Source organism: Amblyomma mixtum, chromosome 3 (assembly GCF_055824585.1).
Source record: "Amblyomma mixtum isolate Tamu chromosome 3, ASM5582458v1, whole genome shotgun sequence".
NCBI lineage: Eukaryota > Metazoa > Arthropoda > Arachnida > Ixodida > Ixodidae > Amblyomma > Amblyomma mixtum.
The window spans coordinates 59,864,577-59,888,335 of NC_143014.1; the positions used below are offsets into that span (position 1 = coordinate 59,864,577).

Genomic DNA, 23,759 nt, shown 5'->3' on the forward strand with positions numbered 1-23,759 from the left:
AAAGTCCCAACTGACTCAAGCTTCAAAAGAGACCTATTACTCGCGCAACGGGGTCTCCCGAATTGCTCAAGCAGGAGGATCTTGTAGATTGAAAATCCACCGGCTTTTCGCCTTACACCTCATAAGGTGGATTATAGCGTATACATAGCCGATTTTCATCAATTTCGAGTTCATTTCATTTTGCGGCTCTTGCCGTAAATTCGTCTTTGCTGCGGACAATAAGTAAAACGGGTAAAGTGAGAACATCTCGCATTAAACAAATTTTCATGCTTAATTAACGCAGTAAACACGACAAAAGAAAGACGGGAGACGACACGAGCGCTGACTAACAGCTGGTTATTTTATTCTGGGAAAAGTATATAAAGGCGCAGGACTCAAGGAACAACCCTAAAAACAGAAGAACAAAGGTTAAAACTTAAAAAATGTCTGAGGCTTAACTTGGTTAAGCCTGGAGAATGCGAAGCATCATCGTGTCGCGTAATTTGGAGGCGCACAACCACAGCGACGGCGCGAGGTGGGCCCCCGTTTCTCCACTGTCGTGACGTCATCGTGTCACGTGGTGTGGCATCATCGTGTCACGTGATTTGGAGGCGCACAACCACAGCGACGGCGCGAGGTGGGCCCCCGTTTCTCCACTGTCATGACGTCATCGTGTCGCGTGGTGTGACGTCATGTATCACGTGATTTGGAGGCGCACAACCACAGCGACGGCGAGAGGTGGGCCCCCGTTTCTCCACTGTCGTGACGTCATCGTGTCACGTGGTGTGACGTCATGTATCACGTGATTTGGAGGCGCACAACCACAGCGACGGCGCGAGGTGGGCCCCCGTTTCTCTACTGTCGTGACGTCATCGTGTCACGTGGTGTGACGTCATGTATCACGTGATTTGGAGGCGCATAACCACGGTGAAGGGCTGAAGTGGTAGCTAAATTAGTATGCTTCGCATAAAACCATACTGCACATGCACACCACAGTTGAGTTATGACGTTTTTTTCAACGAAATTCTAAGACTATCTTCCATAATAGACAGCAATCCGCTATCTCCTGGACCTCACACGGTTGCCAAGAAAGCCTTACTCCTTATCTACCAAATTGATAGATGGTGAGGCAACACACTCATCAGCTCGCTTATCATACAACTGTGTGAGGTCCAGAAGATAGGGAATTGCTGTCTACTATGGAATATAGTCTTCGTATTTCGTTGAAAAAGATGTCATGACTCGACTATGATGGGCATGCGCAGTATGTTTTTTTACGTTTAATCTTTGTTCTTCTTTTTTTGCATTGTTCACTGTGTCCTGCGCCTTCATACACTTCTCCTAGAATGTAACAACCAGTTGTTAGTCAGCGTCTGTGTCGTCTCCAGTCTTCCTTTGTCCTGTTTATTGCGCTGCTTAAGCATGAACTCTTACCAGCTAGCCCAGTTTTATGTTCTTGTAAACAGATATTTGCATTTTTTATTATGTATACCAATGTGCCGGAAAAATGAAAACGCATAGCAGGGTTGACAAACTCATCTGCGTTCAATTTTTTTTTTGTCCTGAACCCGTTTGAACCGGTTCGGGACGTTCCGAACCGGTTCGAACCGGAACGAAATGGCCCTCTGGAGCCGAACCCGGAACTGAACCCGAAAGGCGTGAACCCGAACCCGAACCGAACCCGAAAAAATGCCGGTTCGACACCCTGATCTCATGCATGAAGTTCGAAACTGATTCTAGCAACGAAAGATTTCCTTTTTTATCTTCATGAGCACATTTCACAGCTCTCCACTAAAAAATCGTACTGTTCTCAAAGGAGTAAGTGTTGCATCATGCCGGCAAGCTGGCTACGAAAAGCTTCCAGGGTAACAACTATTTTTCAGGAAGAAGACTCAGCTTAAAAGCACCACTTTACACAGCATTAAAGCAGAATAGTTGGTTCAGAAGCAGCATGAAGAATACAATGTGACCCAAGGTACACAGTGAAGCAGGAACGAAAGATGATGCACAGAACAGCCTAAGAAGTATAACTGTTTCATTGGCATGGTGTGTAAGAGTTTATATCAGAAAAAAAGAGAGAACCTAAGGTAGTGCACTCTTCAATGTGTATGCTAGTTTTGTTTTTTGTTTATCTGCTGTATTTTGGTAGCAGCTGTGTACTTATACACAGTGTCAGTGAACTAAATATCAGTTTGAAGTGCTTTGTATCAACTCAGTTTACCTTCTTCTCTCAGTGTGCACCTCGTATCTTCTGCGTGCATCATGGAAGTACTTTGAACTTGTATTTTGCATGAATGCTCATTCGGATTTTTTGGTCAGTTCTTGTAAATTCTCTATTCAGCTGCACTATTCAAGTGATCCAGATTCCTCATGGGAAAGCAAACACGGCTATCGTACACCATTTTCATCCGTTGATGAGGCGTTAGAGGTCGTTGTCCTTGCATTGTTGAGGTAAGTGCTGTGGATACTATGCTAAAGAATGCATTAAACGTTCCTCTGAGCCAGCATGGGACCAGTGGCATTACTCGTCTCGTGCATGAAATGAGTAACTAGTGCATATTAATGAGCACTTGCCATATTCTGAAGGTGTTTATTATCCTGAAGCAGAACTGTGGCTACGAGAGGTAGAAAGCAAATTGATGTCAACAACCCCAGGTCTTTATTATGCACCAACATCATGTGGTACTGAGATCATTTTGCATTGCACTGTGACTGAAGTATGGCTGCAAAGACTGGGATCAGATCTGCAGCCCATACTCAGCGACCAAATGAATGATACTTAAGCAAAACATACTGGACTTATACCTTTGTTATGACAGCACGTCTCTACACTTTTGGATTACATAGCCCTTCCCTACGGTGTCCCTTATAGCCCGAGTCGCTTTGGGACGTTAAACCCCCATAAACCATAAACTTTTACATTTCGCCAGTACTCATTTTTACCTCTCGCATCTCATAGATCAATTCCCCTTAACATTGGCTTTATTTTTACCTTAAACTACAGCAGCACATCCTGAGTTTTTACAGTGGTTACAATTGTACTGTCATTGTCTCCTTTTGAGTCGCATGTTAAGCGTTCACTGCAACCTTAAAGCTGAAAAGCGCCTTGAAAGGCGGGGAAGCTAGGACAAGATTCTCTTGCATTGCAGAACTTTACAGCATTATGGGTGCCTTCAGTGTTCACTGCATGGCTCAAAAGCAAACCCTCTGCTGTGAAGGCTTCGGCTAAAATATGCATGGACAGCAAGCGATGAGCTGTCACAGTTGGCACTATGCTATCACAGACACTTGTGCTGGACATAGCTTTCACTATGTGCTGGCTATATTTATTGACATAGTGTTAGCATCACTAATATTATTTTTTTTACTTATTTAGCAATAGTATGAGCTTTGACAGGCCCATGCAGGGAGTGGGTTACAGGGGTATCCTCAATGTGTGTCACTTTGTACAGAATATTAGCGCATCATTGTTATACTCAAACACATAATTCGACAAAGGCTTGAAGGAACGAACACACTTTCAAGGTACGGAACAGAATGGAAGAAAGATTCTAATTTAGTGACAAAGCTAGATACAGAATCGCTGTCAACATATCGTGGTAAAGAATTGCAAATGTCAGCGGATCGTCTCCCTTTGACATCAAAATTGATAGTTTAGCGCAACTCCAGTGTGTCTTGTCCTCTCTTCGTCCATCGTCTGCCAGCGCTGCATATTTGAATATGTCAAACCAACTTGCCAAGCAATACACCCTACTCAAGGTAAGGCTGCTGATACACGGGCACAGGGAATAGAGATTCTATTGGTTCTTTTGTCATCTTCCTTCTGACAGGCCGCATAAATATTGCAACCAGAAGCGAACAGTCAAGAAATCAAAAGCATCAGCTAACTCCTACAGGAAACCTACAGACTCGAGACAAGGATAAAAATTTTCTCTACACATATGCTCCCATTGAGAGCGCAAAACATGGAGTCTGTGGAGAGCTTGTACCTTCTTCCTCGCACAGCGCATCACTTGCAATGCATAGACAAGCTTTGCAACCAAGACGATGCACACTTGTGCACGAGCAAAAATCAAAAGCTCCCGACTTAACCCCGCCTGCGTTTGATGCCTCACAGAAAGAATTTGTGACTCCCAAATAAGACCCATTATTCTGGACCTGATGAAGAGGAACCCCAAGATACTGTAGGGAATCGGAGTCCCAGCTTGTGCCGCAAAAACAATTAGGTTTCATGCCCCAGTAACCCAAGCAGAATCCTTAAGATCTTTCCAAATTTAGAGCCGCACCAGAGAAGTCATGGAACTGTGCTGCTTAATGCAAAGCTTCAAGCACACTCAAGTTATCAGAACAGAAAAGGGCAACGTCATCAGCATAGGCTAAAATCCTAATTTCCGACTGATCAAGTGAGAATCCTTGAATAGTTTTGGATGTGATTAGACTAAGCACAAGGGTTTGAGATAGAAAGCTAATAACGGAGGTGATAATGGACAACCTACATGCCGGACAGACGAGATTAGTAGAATCGGTTTGGTAAGTTCATGGTTTACGATCCGCCTTGTATGGGACTCTTTGTAGCATAGTATAATGCCCTTAAGCAATACATCCCCAACGTTTGCACGTTCCTAGACTGCAAACAAAAATCTTGGCGCATGTTATCAATGGCCTTCGCAAGTCGAATCTGAATCGGCCACAAGGGGTCGTTGGTTCAAGCGTGTTAGAGTGAACGCGTTGTGGTGTGTATGACAATAAATTGTGTCGGGGATGCGTGCTAATGTTATAGTAATTTAAAAAATAACAAAAAAGAAGGAAAAGGTGCTATCATGTGTCCCTTAAGGCGAAGCTTAAGCGTCCTAATTTTTTACCATGTCATAGCCTGCGGCTGTCCGCCGTATGCTCAACTGTCACAACATCATGCATTCGTTCATACTTGCATTACTTTTTCTTTGTTAACTAGGGGTGTGCGAATATTCGAAATTTTCGAATATAATTCGAATATTATATTTTTAGTATTCGTATTCGATTCGAAATCCAGGTATTCTTGTTGTCTCGAATATTCGACCCGACGCGAATATTCGTATCTAGCCGAATATTCATTGTGAGCACCGGCGTTCATTTCGGTCCGCAAGCCCTATTGACAGAGACATAACAACAAGGCGGCGCCCACAGCAATGCGCATTCCTTCCTCCAAGGGCCATGCCGTAGCTGACTGCGCTGGTGAGCTTCTTTGTGGCTATACCTGCGAAGCTGGTATAGTCAGAGCTGTGCACGAAGTACCTTGCAATACGTGCCAGTTCAGTGCCAAGTGAGAGGGCATTTTCTGTGGCTGGAGGAGTCGTTTCAGCTAGAAGGTTGGTTGGTTTATGGGGTTTAACGTCCCAAAGCGACAAAGGCTATGAGAGACGCCGTAGTGGAGGGCTCCGGGAATTTCGACCACCTGGGGTTCTTTAAAGTGCACTGACATCGCACAGTACACGGGCCTCTAGAATTTCTCCTCCAAAGAAATTCTAGCCGCCGCGGCCGGGATCGAACCCGCGTCCTTTGGGTCAGCAGCCGAGCACCATAACCGCTGAGCCACCGCGGCGGCTCAGCTAGAAGGGAACTACTTCTGCCTGGCAATGTGGAGCAGCGGGTTTTCCTTCACGACAACCTTTTATGTTCATCCCAGCAACGCGTGTTCGTGCTGATGGCAAGCTAGCCTTAACCAATGCTGTGTACCAGCCATCTTCTCTGATATTTCCACTCTTCTAAGAATAATGTTCGAGACTGATACTTTTTGTGCAGCCACACATACCTTTTGTGTTCATTTAATCATCAATAGTTGAACTGTGATGTTCTTGGGTGCTCAAATAAATGTTTTGTAGTGGTTAAATGTGTCTGTCCTTGATTATTCGATATTCGGAGCCAAGTATTCGTATTCGATTCGTATTCGAAGAATTTGATATTCGCACACCCCTATTGTTAACACAATAATTCTGTTATAAATTAAGTCAGTCCTTTTTGTGTTGAACTCTAGCAGGCACATAACATGGTCACCAAACATATATTCTCGCTGGAAATAACAGCGTCTTCAGGAACTATTTGTGCGAGCGGATGAACTTGGAGAGGGCACTCCAAGTGGTACTTGTAGGTGCGATGTGGTTGATCGCGAGGTCATCTCAGTAGGCCAGTGCCATTGGTTGGAGGGGGGGGTCCTTAGAGGGGGATTCGCCGCTTCGTTCTTGAGCTGTATTACGAGAAAAGCCGGTGGCGTCTGTACGTGTATGCAGGGTGTTGTTAAAGAGGGTGTTGTCCACGCCAGACGGTCCGAAAACCTGCGTGACCTCATGACATCACCAGCATTACATAAGCAGACAAGTTGGATTAGGGTGGATTACATTAGATTATGTTGCACTAGGGTGAATTAAATTGAATTACACTGGATTGTGATAGATTACAGATAAATTATGTGGGATTAACTCAAATTACTGGGATTGTGGTGGATTAAGGGTGGATTACAGTAGATTTGTGGGTGGATTAAGAAGTCAGTGCTTTCACCTTCACAGAACGTAAGTAGTCTGAAGTGTCCTCGGTAACTTTTGAAGCAAAAAGCTTCACTAGGCTAGTCAACATCGAGGCTAGCGTGGGCCCTGTCGTCAGAAAAAGCCACAGGTGCGCATGCGCGAACTGCGTGACGTCACAGGAGAGGCGCATGCCGCTGCGGCTCTGCCGGTTGGCCTTTAGCTGCTGCCGCGCGCTTCTGCGCATGCGCGGCTGTGGTCGGAGCTGCTGTGACTCTGTCGGTATATATGTAGGAGTGCTGTGAGATGAGCGCAGGTGGCCATGGAAGACGATGCTGAAGTGGTGGCATGGAAATTGGTCGAGAAGCAGCGAATAAATGCGAGACGTAGGGCTCAACAAGCTGCTGAAACGCCGGAAGAGCGGGAGGCTCGCCTTGCTACACGGGCGGAGTCACACGATCTGCGGGGTTCTGTGAACCGGGGCAGTGCCTCCATTGGTCTTTCTCCGTGCAGGTCTGAACCTCGGTCACTCTGTTTCGCACAAACTGGTTCCACTGCAAAGGGTTTCTGTTGCGACCTTCCGTCGCGACGGTCAAAGACGGGCTCACCCTATCGCCCATTAGTGTTTTGTGTGTGCCATCTCCCACTTGTCGTTTTCCGCCACATGTCCTTCTGGCCCGGGGAGCGCCTGGGGGGGCGTTTAGAGGCTCGCGCTCTGGTCTTCCGAAGTAATCAGTTAGGAGCCGTGCCGGCTCACCCAAAGCGGAAGCTCTTTGTGTGAGCGCGGGCACCGATGCCCCCCCCCCCAAAGGTGCCGTGGTTGGAAGGGGCTTTGGACAGCATGGGGAGAGCGAGAGGCAGTTGTACTCCGGACGCCGAACGACGAGCAGCTAGCTTCGCTGACTGCTCGAGCGTTCCGAGAGATGTGTAGTTGCTTGCATTTGATTCTTGTATTTAACATGTTAATAAATTCACCGAGTTAAGTTTCAACGACTGGATCAAGTCTGATCATTTGTGGTTAGGCCAACGAATAGCGGCAGCTACGCATAGTTACAACAAAAGTTCTGATGCCGAAACCCGGGAACGGATTTCTTACATCGACCGGACCCCAACGACAACGAAAAGATGGAGGTGCTGAAGAAGAAGAGGAAGGCTGTCAGAGCATCAGCGACGCGTCTCACTAAAGAAGCCGACGACATCTTGGCCGCCGAGACAGCACCCGACATCGAAAAGGTGAGCGTTCTTCTCGAGCGCTTACAATTGGTGCAACGGCAGCTCGATGTGGACTCCGCGATCGAGCCACATATCAAAGATGACGACGCAGACGCTGAGTTTGAACAGGTTCTTGAGTATACGGACAAGATTGCCACTAGCATCTGCAGATTAAGACTCAAGAAAAATCCTGAAAGCTGGAAGGAATCAGCGACCACCTCTACGACTTCCGCACATCACAAGATAAAACTTCCGAAATTAGAACTTTCGAAATTCGACGGAAGAAGAAAAAATTGGCAGCCGTTCTGGCAGCAGTTTGAGCCAGCAATTCATACGAATCCGGACCTCTCCCCTGTTGACCGCTTTAACTACCTAAAGTCACTGCTTTCTGGAGAAGCTGAAGCCGCCATCGCCGGACTTCAAGCTACAGCTGAGTGCTATACCGATGCCATCGAAATCCTCAAGCAGCGATTCGGCCTTGATACAGGAGCACATGCAGGGGCTCATCGATATCCGGGGTGTAATGTCTGCGGAAAAAGTACGTGACTTATGGCGGCTCTACGACGACGTGCAAGTGCGTATGCGAGGCTTGAGAGCGTTAGGTGTTGGCGACGACAGTTACAACGCGATGCTGTATCCCGTCCTGCTTCGTGCACTTCCAAGGGAGCTCGTCCTCGCCTATCACCGCGCGCACGCAGAGGACCAACATGCTCCGAGTACAACGTCATCGACAACGGCAGAAGAATGTGCCCGGTCCACGACGTCCTCAGCAACAGCGACGGTCAGCCAGACACCACTGAAATCTCTACTTCGGTTCTTCAGATTGGAGTTGGAGAGCCGCGAGAAAGCCTTCGAGCATCGACCTGACACTGCATCCGGTAAGCCAGCGTCTCATTTTCACGGGCCAAAGGAAGAATCAAGAGGGAGCATTCGACCTTCCTTGGCCGCAGTTTTGCATAGCTCAGCATCAAACATCTCCTGCCCAATCTGCGGATCAAGCAATCACGGAGGGGAAGATTGCGATTCAGATCTGGATGTAAAGCAGAAGAAAGCAATTTTAACGTCCAAAGGCAGATGCTTTCGCTGCACGAAGCAAGGGCATATATCCAAGAATTGCAGAGTTAGATTGATCTGTAAAAAATGCACACGAAGGCATGCGACCTCCATGTGCGATCCCGCCTTCATTAATAACTCATCGAAAGGAGAGGGAGCTACCGAAAGAGTTGGAGGAGTCATCCTGCATGCTTCCGAAGCTGAGGAGAATCGCCCCAAACAAAGTGTTCTAATGCCGACGGTGACCGCTTGGAACAAAGGGGCTAGGGCAAAACGAATGTCTCGAATATTATTTGACAGTGGAAGCCAAAGAAGCTTCATTTCCAGCAATTCGGGTTCCGTCGAGGTATGTCCACTGAATTAGCTTTGTTGACGCAGAAGGAATTAATACTTAGAGGGTTTGAAAATAACAAAATGACCCTAGGTATTCTGATCGATTTCTCGAAAGCATTCGACAGAATTGACCACAAAATTTTGTCTACAAAGTTAGAGCATTATGGATTTCGAGGAGTTTCTGGTAACCTTCTCAAGTCATATTTAAACCACCGTAAACAATGCGTCGTGATTAACAAAGCTCACTCTTCCCTATTAAATGTCACTTCAGGTGTGCCGCAAGGCAGTATACTCGGACCGGTTTTATTTAATATTTACATAAATGATATAGTAAACACCAGCACACTTGCATCTTACATCATTTATGCAGACGACACAAGCATTTTTTTCCAGTCAGCCAGTATTGAGGAACTCACTGATTTCGCAAATGTTACACTTGAAAAATTCTCTCAATGGACTGAAATAAATAGTTTACAAATTAACGTTGCTAAAACAAGAGCCATATTATTTACTCCTGTACAGAAGGTTATCAGTCGGGATATTGACATAAAACTCGGTTCCGAACAAATAAAAGTCGTTAAAGAAATAAAAACATTGGGTGTGACGTTCAATCAACATCTAAACTGGAATGCCCACGTGGAACGCGTGGCGGGAAACCTGGCAAGAGCTTGTGGCGTACTGTGTAAGTTTAGAACGATGCTTCCGACTAAAATTAAGTTAATCCTTTATAATTCAATTTTCGCTCCCCATATTAACTACTGCAGTCTTGTATGGACGGACACAACTCAATCCAACCTTACCAAATTGATGCTATTACAAAAGAAAGCAATTCGTCATGTAGCAAATGCCTCATATGACGCCCATACAAGAGAACTTTTTGCTTCGTTTAATGTACTCCCCATACACCACATACATAAACTTAACCTCGTTATGAAGTACAAACACAGTATTCAAACTAACAACGAAGCTTTCCTCAACTTATGTAATTTACATCGACCTTTAGAAGTGCCCTACATATTCAGAAACAGAGAACACTGGTCTATACCTTCTTCCCGCACTAATCAGGGTCGGCACATGCTGCAGTACCACATGCCTACATATTTGAATTTCCTACAAAATAAAAATATAGATATACATAACCTTAGCAAATACAAGTGGCAGAAATACCTTATTCTTGAAGACATATGAGTTTAATTATGTTTTTCCGACACAAACTGCTTTTGTACTGCGGATGTATTGTATCTTTCTATCATCGTCTATTTTCCTGCTTCTATTATGTGAACTTGTGTACACCCGATTATATTTGACCCTTTGGAGCTGCTGACGCGATTTTTTTTTGTTTGTTTTCCTGCTAGATATGTTTCTTTCATTTTCTGTGCGTTGAATTGTAATCTTATTATGTATAAATAGTCTGCGACGAGTTAACACAGATACATGTTCATTTCTCACATCAAAACTATTTCAGATATAGCACCTGTCTTACTGCACATTCCATTGCATACTTTCTTTCTCGCTGGTTGTAAGTCCTACATGTATATATATATATATATATATATGTAATAACGTGACAGTCTGTTGGCCTTGTCAGTTAGGGGTGGGAGCCTCGTCAAGCTACTGAGTTTGTGGCTTTTTGCTCCTACCCTAGCATTTCTTTTCTGTTTCAGGACAAAAATGCTGAATAAAGTTGATTGATTGATTGATTGATTGATTTCCGAAGATTGCTCGCGGCGGCTCGGTTGTCGACTGCTAGGAACCGAAATACTCACTATTGGAGTTTTCGGAGGAGTACAGAAGCAGCGCACATTCCGACGCGTCGAAGTGCGTCTACTCGGAAAAGATGACCTCAAAACAGAATGTAAAATTGAGGCCTTGGAGGTACCTACTATATGCGACCAAGCCATCCCTGGTCCCGACAAGCAGATCAGGAAGACTCTGCGCGAGCTCTCATTGTCACCGGGTGACGAATTTCAGCATCCCCACACTGCCCTGATCGATGTTCTGGTCGGTTCAGATCACTTCTGGGAATTTCTAACTGGCAGGATGGAGAAGTTGGACGCTCGGCTAATGGCACTCGAAACTGTTTGGATGGGCAGTGCAAGGCAAAACTTCATTTTCCTGCCAGGAAGCGACTTGTACTCATGCAGTCGTGTTAAGAGTGACGGTTTCAGATGAACAGGTAGAGCCTGTTTTGAACTGTTTCACTCCTGTCGAGCTTGAAGAACAAAGGGGAGTAAAAGCCACGAACCCCGTCTGCGGAGAAGAAAGCGAACTCCTAGACTTGAATCGATTCAGCTCCGTAACTAACGTAAACCGAGTGACAGGTTGGATTCTGCGGTTTGTAAATAACCTGCAAACAAAACAAAGGCATACGGGTCCCCTAACGGCTCTTGAATTGGAACGTGCACAACTTTATTGGCTGAAGCAGGCACATAAATCGACATTCGGTACCGAGCTGCAGCGCGTAGCCAAAGGAGACAGGACGCCGCGTGATTCAACCCTCAACGACTTCGTTTTACAGAGAGATGACAACGGGTTGCTACGGATACACAATCACACCTGTTCAGCGGACAAGGACTACGACGAGCGGCACCCTGTCGTCCTACCGAAGCAGCACCGATACACTGTCTTGTTAGTGCATCAGGCTCACAGGAAGTTGTTGCATGCAGGAGTGCGGGACACGCACGTCCAACTGCGCGAAGGGTTTTGGATAGTGCGTGGCCGGCATTTGGTGAAAAGTGTAGTGCGCTCCTGTGTTGTGTGCCGGCGGCTGAGTGCCACCCGCGTCGAATTGGACACGGACCAACTCCCCCCCGACAGAACTTCTCAAGCAAAGCCTTTCGAAGTCATCGGAGTGGATTTTGCGGGCCCACTCCTCGTGAAAGAGGGTTCAAGTGTAGTTAAATCCTACATTGTTCTGTTCACTTGTGCTGTGACGCGTGCTGTGCATTTAGAACTGGTGAAGGACATGAACACGAAGCCTGGGGACATTGTTTTGGTCCGCGAAAGCTTTCCTCGCCTCCTGTGGAAAAGCGGAGTCGTTGTAACGTGTGTTCCACGGACGCGACGGAAAGATAAGGTCTTGCGAAGTCCGGCTGCCGAAGGGCAAAGTGGTTAGACGGCCTGTACAGCTTTGTACCCGACTGAGCTGTCAGAAGCGTAGAATGAGTCATTGACCCATTCGGCGGGGGAGTGTTGCGACCTTCCGTCGCGACGGTCAAGGACGGGCTCACCCTACCGCCCATTAGTGTTTTGTGTGTGCCATCTCCCACTTGTCGTTTTCCGCCACATGTCCTTCTGGCCCGGGGAGCGCCTGGGGGGGGCGTTTAGAGGCTCGCGCTCTGGTCTTCCGAAGTAATCAGTTAGGAGCCGTGCCGGCTCATCCAAAGCGGAAGCTCTTTGTGTGAGCGCGGGCGCCGATGCCCCTCCCCCCCCCCAAAGGTGCCGTGGTTGGAAGGGGCTTTGGACAGCGTGGGGAGAGCGAGAGGCAGTTGTACTCCGGACGCCGAACGATGAGCAGCTAGCTTCGCTGACTGCTCGAGCGTTCCGAAAGATGTGTAGTTGCTTGCATTTGATTCTTGTATTTAACATGTTAATAAATTCACCGAGTTAAGTTTCAACGACTGGATCAAGTCTGATCATTTGTGATTAGGCCAACGAATAGCGGCAGCTACGCATAGTTACAACAGTTTCCTTTCAACCAATGAAGGGTTATGCTGGAGTCTGTCCAGAAAATAATTTTCAGCCGGCCGGTATGCATCATTAAGCATCCTTCCAGAAACTTTCCTATTCTAGCACCTAGCAGTGCACCCATCAGTTCAAGTCAGGGAAGGGTCATAGCTTTCAATGGTGAAACTCTCGCTTTCGCAAAGAGAAGTTTCGTGTGAACGCATCCGCTGTAGTCCTCTAGTCGTAGGTAGGCGCAGGTCCCGTACGCTCGCTGACTGGCGTCGCAGAAGATGTGTAACTGTACAGTCTGCGGTTGAACTACTGGAGCAACACATCGAGGTACGGTCAGTGAACAAAGGTCTATCAGCTCCGACTTCCAGCCTTCCCACTTCCTTGCGATATCACTGGGCAATTTGTCATCCCAACCAATATGTCGTTGCCACAATTCCTGAAAGAGTGCTTTGGCTTGTATGGTAAATGGCACGAGCAGCCCAAGGGGATCAAATATTCTGGCGATTGTTTGTAGAACAAGTCTTTTACAGTTGTTCTCTCTGTCCAAGACGCTTGAGAGAGACTTGGTGGCCACAGTGATTATGTCGTTTGCAGGATTCCAAAGAAGCCCAAGAATGTTTACTGTTCCAGATGAGTCATTCAGTGCCACTTGCGACGCAAATAGATCTTGCAAGCGCCTAGAGTTCGAAGACCACTTTCGCAGACTCATTCCGCAAGCTCCAAGTATATCGTTTGCCTGCGCGAAAATCTCCTCCCCATCCTTTTCATTGTCTGCCCCAACCAACAGGTCGTCGACGTAGAATGACTCCGCCAGGAGCGCAGCTACCTTTTGCTTTGGCTCCTCAACTTTCTTAAGGTGATATTGCAGAGTTGCATTTAGCAGGAAAGGGCTAGCCTTGGTGCCGAACGGCACACGCTTCATTCGCCACTCTTCTACTTCAGGATCAGGTTCCTCGTTTGTCGGCAAGCCCTTAAACCAGAGAAAACAGAGGGAGTCTCTGTCCTCTTCTCGGACACTGATTTGCAAGAATGCCCTTTCAATGTCAGCTGTCAAAGCAATCGGATGAAGTCGAAAACAGATCAGCAGCTTGACCAGATCCGCAAGGAGACAGGGCCCTTTCTCCAAATGTTCGTTCAGGGAGGAAGACCCTTTCTCATGTGAGGAGGCGTCAAAGACTATGCGTAGCTTTGTCGTTCTTGAGTCGCTGCGCAAAACAGCGTGATGTGGCATGTAATAAACCGGGTCAGTGGCTTGTTTGTCAGGTGGACACGCTCGGCGTAGCCCATCTCTATGTAGCTCCGCATTGTACTTTCGTAGTCCGCGCCGAATTCCGGAGTGCGCTGAATTCTTTTTCCCAGGCTCTTCAGTCGCTTTAGTGCTTGGGAGCGGTTGTCACAAAGATGTCCACTGCTTTCTTTCCAAGGAGGGGCAACTTCGTAGCGGCCGTTCTTCACACTGATGTTTCTTTCAAACTGATGAACAATCGCTTCCGCTTCCTCATTCGGCCCTCCGGAGTGGTCTATAATGCCAATGCTCTCCAGATCCCAGAAGCCTTTTACAAGCCTTTCAGTGCTTTCAAGGACTGTGCTTACCCTCAAGACACAAATGTTGGCTGAATTGTCTACTGAGGTATGCACTGATATCGGACCTTGAAACATGTCAGTGCACGTCAGGGAACGTGTATATTCAGTCTAAATTAATCCGCAGCCCTCCACTAGGGCGTTCCTTGTTGCCAGTGTGCAACTTTCGAGCATAAAACCCTGCGTGCCATACCACAGCAGATTGGGCGAGGGTCCAGTTATGTCCGAATGTTGATGTTTGTTTTGAAAATATTTAAAATTGGTAACTAGCTCTATGAGTGCAGCTCTACACAATGCCAGTGATGGCCAGTGTGCCGTGCCTCTTGTTACCATGGCACTGGGCTCAGGCTACTAATATAAAAACATTTCAGCACAGACACATCCAGCTGACAGTTCTTATGGACTATGGTTCTTGCATGCGATGCCTTGAAGGTGCACTAAACAGGATTTCTTGCAGTCTCAGTGTACATGCTGCGAACATTCTTACAAACGCCCCGGCTCCCACATTTTTTTTATGTCGCCATGAAGAGTAGGAGGGGTCAGCCAACATGGTTGGTATGGTAAAAAGCGTGTGGAGTGGCTTTCAGCCAATTGTATTTCAGCTCCGCTGTGCCGTTGGCTGAGTAATATGCATCTCGAGTGATCTTCGAAAAAAATGTGTGGGCTGCTGTTTGGACTACGTACAGCTGCAAAAGATGGTCGGGCACATCACCACTGTAGCTGCAGATGAGAAAACATTGTCAGCTTGCTTCCGACTTCAGTGATACATGCTCTGGACAACAAATATGTACCGGTTTTATCAGATTACTACTCGCACAATGTGCAAAAACAATAGTGAAAATTATTTGGGTACCTTAACAGATTATAGTATTTTCATTGGCCATCGCAGATTTACGATGTCGAGTCTTGCAAAACCAAACAATCCATGCGTATTTTACTTCTGCGGGCCTAATTTGTGGCTCTGCTGTCTGCAATTGAACCTATTCATATAAACCCCCCGCCCCCCAAGAGCACCTTTATTGCTCGTGTTGGTTTCTTAAAATCAATGCAGATCTTGCTCGTCTGCTGCAAGCTGCTTGCAACTTTGCTGTAGCTCATTTGAGCATGTGCACATGCTGTTGAATAAAGAATTTTCAGATACTTTGTGTTTTGATGAATGAGCTCCAACATGAGATTCCTCACATGCACAGCACTGTTTGCGAGGACCTTGAACGCAGAATGTTTCCAAAGAAGGGGCCAAGCAGAGCACGCACTTGAGGGTTTGATGTTGGTCCCGTATCGAGGTCGTTATTGCTTTTGTGGGTGCAAAGAGGAAGTTACGTGATTTAGAGCTAGGCACCTCGTTATGTTTGAACAAGACAAGAAATTCTTTGTCACAAACTTTATTTCAATGAAGGCATAGTCTACACATTGCTCGGAGAATGAGAGGCTGGCTGTTTGCTTTCACAAGGAACGAAAAGGAAGTGAACACTAGCGTAGGCAATTTCAATGGAGCTGCAGTGCAAAAGTGCCCGTGTGTTGTGGAAGTGAATCGGATATCTGCAGGGCGTCCAATCTAACCACACAGTTCCACAATGCAGGTTCTTTTAGCTTGTGTGCAGTTTTGGGATCAAGCAGGCTTTCAGTGAAACTTGGTCAGGCGAAGTACATGTGGCCAAAGCCCAGCCCTCCCGCAGCCTGTGCTGCCTCCAGGGCACACTCTAGGGTGTAGTGAAAAGTGCCTCTTTGCAACAAACTTATGATAGCTGCATATACCGGGTGTTTCAGTGAACATTTTCAAAATTTTATTTTTGAGGGAAAACTATGGCTTTTGTGCCATAGTATTATCAGTATTGATGGATATCAGAAAATGGGTGAATCATCTTAACTAGTAGGCTGATTCTAATTTTTAATAGACTTTTTAACTAGTAGACCTATGTACCTAGTAGTAATTAGCGATTTGTAGTTGGTCGTTTGTAATAGCCATATATTTTTAGAATTTCGAAAACAATTACCCTCTGCACTGTGGCTCGACAACATTTGGCTTTTTTTCGACTAGTTACTTACACTGGAGGGGTTGCTTTGCCTGCATGCTTTTGAAAGCACATGTCTTAGGTTTTTCCGCGATGCAGCCAAATTTTGTCGAGCCACAGCGGCGAGGGTAATCGCATTTTCGAAATTCTTAAAACTTGTGTGGCGACTACAGAGCAGGCTTCAATAACTGCAACTAACTGTCTAACTCTACTAGTAATTATTAAATATTAAATAATGAGCTTGCTACTTAAGACATTTCAGAGGTTTTCTGGCGTCCATCAACACTAGCCGCCGTGGTGGCTCAGCGGTTATGGTGGTCGGCTGCTGACCCGAAAGACGCGGGTTCGATCCTGGCCGCGGCGGTCGAATTTCGATGGAGGCGAAATTCTACACGCCCGTGTACTGTGCGATGTCAGTGCATGTTAAAGAACCCCAGGTGGTTGAAATTTACGGAGCCCTTCACTATGGCATCTCTCATTGCCTGAGTCGCTTTGGGACGTTAAACCCCATAAATCAAACCAAACCACCAACACTAGTAATACTATGCCAAAAAAGCTATATTTTCACCCCAAAAAGCCTATTTTTGAAAATTCTTGAAAGTGTTCGCTGAAACACCCGGTATATTTGTGTGCACACAGCTGGAAAAATCATCAGGTTAAGCAAAATATCACCTTGACAAAATTACTTCGCCTTGCCGTTGCATGCAGAGAAGGCACAAAGCCCGAATTCATGTATATTGCCGAAACTAAAGTTTAGCCTGCTCACAAAGCTGCGTGTGCAAAGAAACTGTCGTGCCTCTGCGCACAACCTTGAGGCTTTGTTTGCCTGCAGAACTTGAAAAGCACACCTTAAGTCCGGCTTGCCCACAAAACTCTGCACAAAGACGCAATTCTAGTTCAGCCCAAAATCCAGATAGCTTGCACAACCTTCATGAGCAAGCTGTCCTGTTGAAAGCAAGATTCAGGTTTCTTGGCCTGCCTCGTGGTGAGGAATTGTAGTAATGCTTGCAACCTGTTCAGTCAGCTGGGTGCCTAATCCCTAATTTCTGCAGGAAACAAGACCACCTTTTTCACACTGACACTCGACAGCATCTCTGCTAACTATTTACAATGTTAATTTGAGCCAGCAGGCTAGTGTGAAGTGTGCAGCACAAAACCAATGTGTTTTACCCTGAGATTACACCTTGGCACACGCATAGAATGACACTGATGATAAAGCAAATTTGGCCTGTATGGACGGGCCAATCCCTGACCGTCGTCCTGCTCCTCCATGAACATCCGAGAGAGTGCGGCGAAGACAGCTGTGACAGGAAATCATCTTTTTAAGTGAACACAAGAAGCAACTACAACACGAGAGTCACAGAAGCTTGCAATAATGCCAATGACGATGGTGACTTCTTTGTCCCAAAGTTCTCAAAATGAGTATTTGATTATTCAAGTTAAGTTAGGCACTGACCTAAGCGCACACATTGTGTTGGATGCTAAATGTCCAATGCATCTTATTACACCTGTCCTTGCAGAGATGCTTTCTGCATTAGGAAAAGTAACTGTTGGTCAAATGTGCAGGGAAACGCCAAGGTGGAGTAGATTTGTAATAAGGAAGGAGTTACTCATTTGCATCCACCCAAGTGCAGGCATACGGCTACAAAGGAAGGCCATACAGCTTTCTCAGAAACTTCGTAGTTAAAGAAAAATTCTTCCTGGTCCGGGGTTCGAACCCGGGACCACTGCTTCACCGGAGCAGTCACTCTACCAGCTGAGCTAACCGAGAAGATTAGCATATGCCAAGGCAATCTTAACTGGGCTAGTTGGTTGCTATAATTCGACATAATGGCTAGCGCACACGGAAGGAATCCTGTCACTAACGTCACTAAACAGGACACTAGCGTTTGTCCTGTCTGGATTCCTTCTGTGTGCGTCTCCCTTGTGCGCTAGCCATTATGTCGAAGTTAGCATATGGTAGCGCAAGAGCGAATTGATCAATAACTTGAAATGGGAACATTGTTGGTCAAACACTTGACTAGCGATGACCCCTAAACATTTCACCAACACGAGTTATTGGTCAACTTGCTCTCGTCTTGGTCAGCTCGGTTAATAGAGTAACTGCTCTGATGAACCAGTGGCCCCGGGTTCGAACCCCGGACCAGGATGAATTTTTCTTTACCTACTAAGTTTCTGAGGAAGCTGTACAGCTTTCCTCTGTAGCCGTATGCCTGCGCTTGGGCGGATGCGAATGAGTAATTACTCCCTTTTTAGGAAAGTAACTCCTTTCTAGGAAAGTAACTGTGATTCACACTGAAAAAATTGCGCAGAAAAAACGGGGACAAAGCAAAGACACGACCAGGACGAGCGCTATCCTCGTCTATCCTAGGATAGCGCTCGTCCTTGTCGTGTCTTTGCTTTGTCCTCGTTTTTTCTGCGCAATTTTTTCAGTATGCATATCAACCAACTTGCCCAACTTTCTGTTCTCCTAACTTTGATCCAACTGTCTGACAAAATTGCAACTGGAAATTTACTTCTAAAAACTGGGTTGTGATGCTGCTGTTGGGCTGTAGCACTGGGCTGAGTGAAAGGGCGAGACACCGCATGGTGTGTGTGCTGATCGCAGCCATATGGAACCGCCACTGAACTGTAACAGAAGCCAGAACGTGACACTTTTTGGTGACATTTATTCATAGTTTCATGTCAGTGTCAAAAATCTGCTAACTAAGTATCTGCCCTAAGCAGGCAATGACACTCGGCAAAGAGCACTACACTAGCAGAGGACATATGGCGAGGAGATGAAACCCACCACTTCGCTTGGGGGCAGCGGCACAATGCCGCAAAAAGCACTACTGCACTACCTAATTCAAAGGTACAAGGGTACAACCGTCTCACCACGCTCCCCGCTTTCAGTATTTTCATTTTCTCCTTCCACCGAGTATGACTCCTACTCAATAGCCAGCTAGCTGTGGCACGGATTTGGTTAAAACTGAATTTAGTACAAATTTATTAGTATTTTTTTTCACACAGAAAAATCCAAACCCCAGTCAGAGTCCGTGCGTCAATTCAGGATGCCGAAGTCATATACCGTACTGCAGCATACCATACCAAGTATTCTGCCACCTAGAACTCAAAGAAACTGCAAATTTTGGAAATTAATGTCCCAAAGTGACACATGGGCTATTAAAAAACAAGCTATATCAATGTGGATCTGCGTGGCCTTGAAGACATTTCCAGTGCCCACATGGGCTGAGGCCATTGCAATGACCTCGTTATCTTGGAAAGAAACTAGAGCAACTGTTATGTTCATCTAGGGTGGGTTTAATGTGAACTGAAACCAAACGCTATAACAGCAATGCTTCTTTATGTAGGAAGCCTCGGCGTAGCTACCACAGCCTACCTTTCTCACTTTTGTTTCTATTTTCACTGTTCACCCTGCCATGTGGTTTCCACAAATAGTGCCACCAGCCAAACTCTCAAACCTTTTTCTGCTAAGGAAAAAATTTCACCAAATGAAGTAACCATACATGTGGCATTCGACGTGTTCGCTTCAACACAGTTCCTGTGTGCTGCACTACGACTGATCTGCCAAGTCCCCAGTGGAGACATACACCATCTATGCTTGCTTCCTTCCAATGATTTCAACAGCAAGGCCATCACAGCTGGAGCAGACAACGATAACTGTTTTCCTTTGGCTTTTTTGGCTTTGCTTTCGAAAATTGCTATGAAGCAATGCACTTTGTCAGCTGTATTATTCAGTTATTAATGCTTCGTTCCAAATGCACAAGCAGCAAGCACTGGTGTCTGACAGCTGCCAGCAAAGGCTTGACTTTTGAGGAACTAGTTCCTGTTCTTTGGGCCCCTTTCTGCATTTGAATCTGTAAATCGAAAAGCTCCAATTTTGAAGAAACAACTCATGCTTGAACAGGTATTGCAGGGATTCTGGCAGCACTTTACACATTTCCGTGCACAGATATTAAAGAAACAAAACAAAAACCAACAATAGGAAAAAACACTTCGTAGCGCAATCTTTGCGCTTTTCAAAAGCGCAAGCTCTGCTCCCTGAAAGTAAAGCGACAAAAGTGCACAAGTCGCCGACGCAGGACACTCCTTCCAGCTCACAGTGGCAATCAATGTCACAGGGAGCTAAGTACAGGTGCCGACACAAGTTTTCGGAACACGCAAATTACAACAAAATTTATTTTCTGAACAGTTTCTGCATGCATCCACGAACTGACGGATGAACTACGTGCTTTCCTTCGCGAACAACACGATGCACTTCTTAATGCCAGGCTGGGCCTCTACGTAGAGGGAAAATTGAGGCTTTTGTGATTTCGGCGTTCCGAAAACTTTCGTGGGCACATACACGTACTTTTCTTTCCACTTGGGTGCAACTACAGTTCACTGTAGTGCAACTTATGTCCCATCGAAGTCGCCTACGGCACTGGGACCGTGGCATGTGACGACCATCGGCCACTGACGCACTCGCCTTACCATGATTTACTGAGAAAGAAAACAGCTAGAAGCATTTCAGGAGACCATGCTATACTGTGAAAGAAAACAGGCTGTCAAATTCCGATTCAACGTCAAGAGTCTCCATGCAGACAGATCCGCCAGCTATTTTCGGCAGAAGCTGGTGCTTGCCTTGTAAACTGCATCGCTATCCTCCTCCTATCACTCTTACTCTGGAGGTAGTGAAAAGGCAATCTAACGTTTTCACTGGAAAAAAAGAAACTGACTGCTGCTGCTGCAAAAAAAAAAAAAAAAAAAGCAACAGCAAGGCGCGATCGCTGTTCCGACCCAAACGTACTTATCTTTCCGGCCGCAAAAAGAAATGCGTTCACAGGCGTGCAGAGCACCTTATCTTGCAGTAACGGCAGTCGATACTCGTCTCAGGTAAGAAGCTAGTTCGAATAAATTAAGAAAGAATGCAGAGCCACTTACGCTCCAAAGCATGGAGGAAGAGTGAGACGTCCATCTTGGTAACGTTGTTTATGTAAGCGTTTTCTTATAAAGTCAACAGATGACGCCACACTGCAAACGCATTTTGTTATAAGACCGACAGGTGGCGCTACAGGGCATTATACTGATTTTTAGTGATATTATGACATGCCAACTTTTTGAATTTGTTCACAACAAAGCGCGAATTTTTCTCGGAACGTTTAAAAGCGTAAACTCCCCATATGTGCGCGCCGCGCCTGAACGGGTATGAAAGGTTGTAACAAGTGCATTCCATGTCGTACATAGGATAAAAATTAGGGGTGTGCGAATAGTGGTTTTTTGATTCGAAGCGAATTCGAAGCGAATAGCAATTTTCTTCGAATAATTTCGAAGCGAATAGTTCGAATAGTTCTTCTGGCACTAAAAAGAGGCTGAGTGACAGTAGGCATTTCCAAAACCATTTATTTTCCCAACACACGGTGCCATTACACACTGCACTGAGGCTTTATTTAAAACCACACTTTAAAATTTGAACACCTAGAATGAAGAACAATTTTTACTGGCAATTTATACTGGAAGAACAACTTTTACATTCCCAGACTTGCATTCCCTCGAGCAAGAATGGAAACGGCTGTACAAAACCCGCGCCGCAAGCGAAACGTCATTCGCACCGCTCGCGCGTCCTGGCAAAATTGTCCCCGGTAGTACCTCCGAGCAGCACTCAGCATCGCGCTTCCATCAAGAATGCTCTCAGCCTCCAACGTATGGGAGTGTCCGAGTTGCGGCGACGGAGTTCGGCACACCACCGAAGATGGCTCAATGCCCTGATTACGGCGGCGTTCCGTTCCCATCAATGCGCATGCAGTCAGAATAGCAAGAAAAGACGCCAGTCGTAGATGCCGAGTGTTAACGGCAGTAATCCTCCACGGGTGCACAATAAGCTTAGCGTTATCACACGCTAAAGGCGCCCTTCCCATTGACGTAAGTATACACTTCGGCGACATCGAGTCCCCGCGCTGCCGCTTAATTTTTCGCGCCTCCGCCGGTAATATGATGGCTTGCTTGAAAGCTGCCGAGAACGGTCGCTCATGTTCCGTACGCATGATTCGTCACCTTACTGGGTGAAGCGATAGCGCGGTAGGGCTGCGTGTTTATATTCGCATCTGTCCTATCTGGTAATCTTTTCCGCAACTCTAACGGGAAAAAAAATCGAGAGGCGGTGGAGCGGCGCGGCTTTGGTGCTTATCTGATCTTCCAGCCAGCGTCCGCCGCGGCGGACGCGGTTGTTGCGTTGTGTGACGCCCGTCTTTTTTCGTTTTTCTTTCTTTCCTCTTATCTTTGAACTCTCCTCTATCTGCACGTGGCAGCGGTGGTGGCTCGGCTAGAGCCAGTCGGCAGGCCGGTAAACTTTCCTTTTCATCCTTCGCTCAGTCGCAACAACAACAACAGTAAACTGAGGTTTCTTGTTTTGAAGCTTAGACGACTGATGGCTGTGCTCTTCCTTCTTTGCGTCTGCCTCGACACGGTGGCAGCGACGCGGCTTATGGCAGCCTTAGTGCCGAGGCTCGGAGACGGCCAGAACGCAGGATCTTCCGCAAGAGCGCGTCGCCCTCACCTTTATTTCGTTTGTAGCTGGGTTCGCACCCCGACCTGGTTGTGATTCGTGTATTGACTGACCCCCGAGCGTTGAAAGCGCGATAAAAAAAAAAGCCATCTATGCGGCAATACTCGGAACTGAAACCACATAAAGCAAGCGGGCAAGCGCCCCAGAAACACTATTCGCGCGAGGCGAATACTTCGAAATTTCGAATACCGAGAATTCGGTTCGAAGCGAATATCGAATACCGTGCTATTCGATCGAATATTCGAAAGTATCGAATATTCGCACACCCCTAATAAAAATACATGTCAACATAGATTGATTTTCAGCATCATGCATCATTTCTGGCTTCCCACAAGGTATAATTGGAAAATTAAGCTAGTATCTAGACTACACCAGGTCCTGTCTTGGCCGTATGACCGTCCAACCAGGTTTAATAAAAATGTCTTACTGAATGATGCAGCCATGTATTGCAAAATTAGGATCTCGCAGCACTGCAGCAGTGCGAAATTGCACTCTTCATAAAGTTCCTGTTAATCAGTGCAGCCATTCATTGCACTTTGCAGCTGCAGGCTGAAGTGCAATGCACAGACGAGTAAAAATAATGGTAACCATGCATTAGCAATGAACAGCGCTGTATAAGCAGCATTGTACTGCAGTCACCTTTAACACATTTCTGGAAGTATGCACTAGTTTCAATCAGAAGTCACACAGCAATGGGCCTTTGGTAATGTATTTAACAGCAGCACCCACGTTAACTTTTCACATTTTTACAAGTAAAGCAATGCCTTTCACAACAGCTTTAAGGAACACAAAGCAGCCTTTGTCTGTAGTTGCTCACAGCTAGCATACCACTGCAGTGGCTAATCACTGAGGAGTCTACAAAGCATC

The 23,759-nt window shown here is 46.3% G+C and overlaps 1 protein-coding gene across 1 annotated transcript in view; it reads right to left on the reverse strand.

The window, feature by feature from the left end:
* The window catches only part of LOC149350353 (uncharacterized), a 57,101-nt gene extending 35,796 nt beyond the window's left edge, over nucleotides 1-21,305 (reverse strand). The window contains exon 1 of the transcript XR_016290349.1: nucleotides 21,272-21,305. The gene's annotated coding sequence lies outside the window, so the exon portion shown is untranslated. The remainder of the gene's footprint in view (nucleotides 1-21,271) is intronic.
* Nucleotides 21,306-23,759: the final 2,454 nt, after the last annotated feature.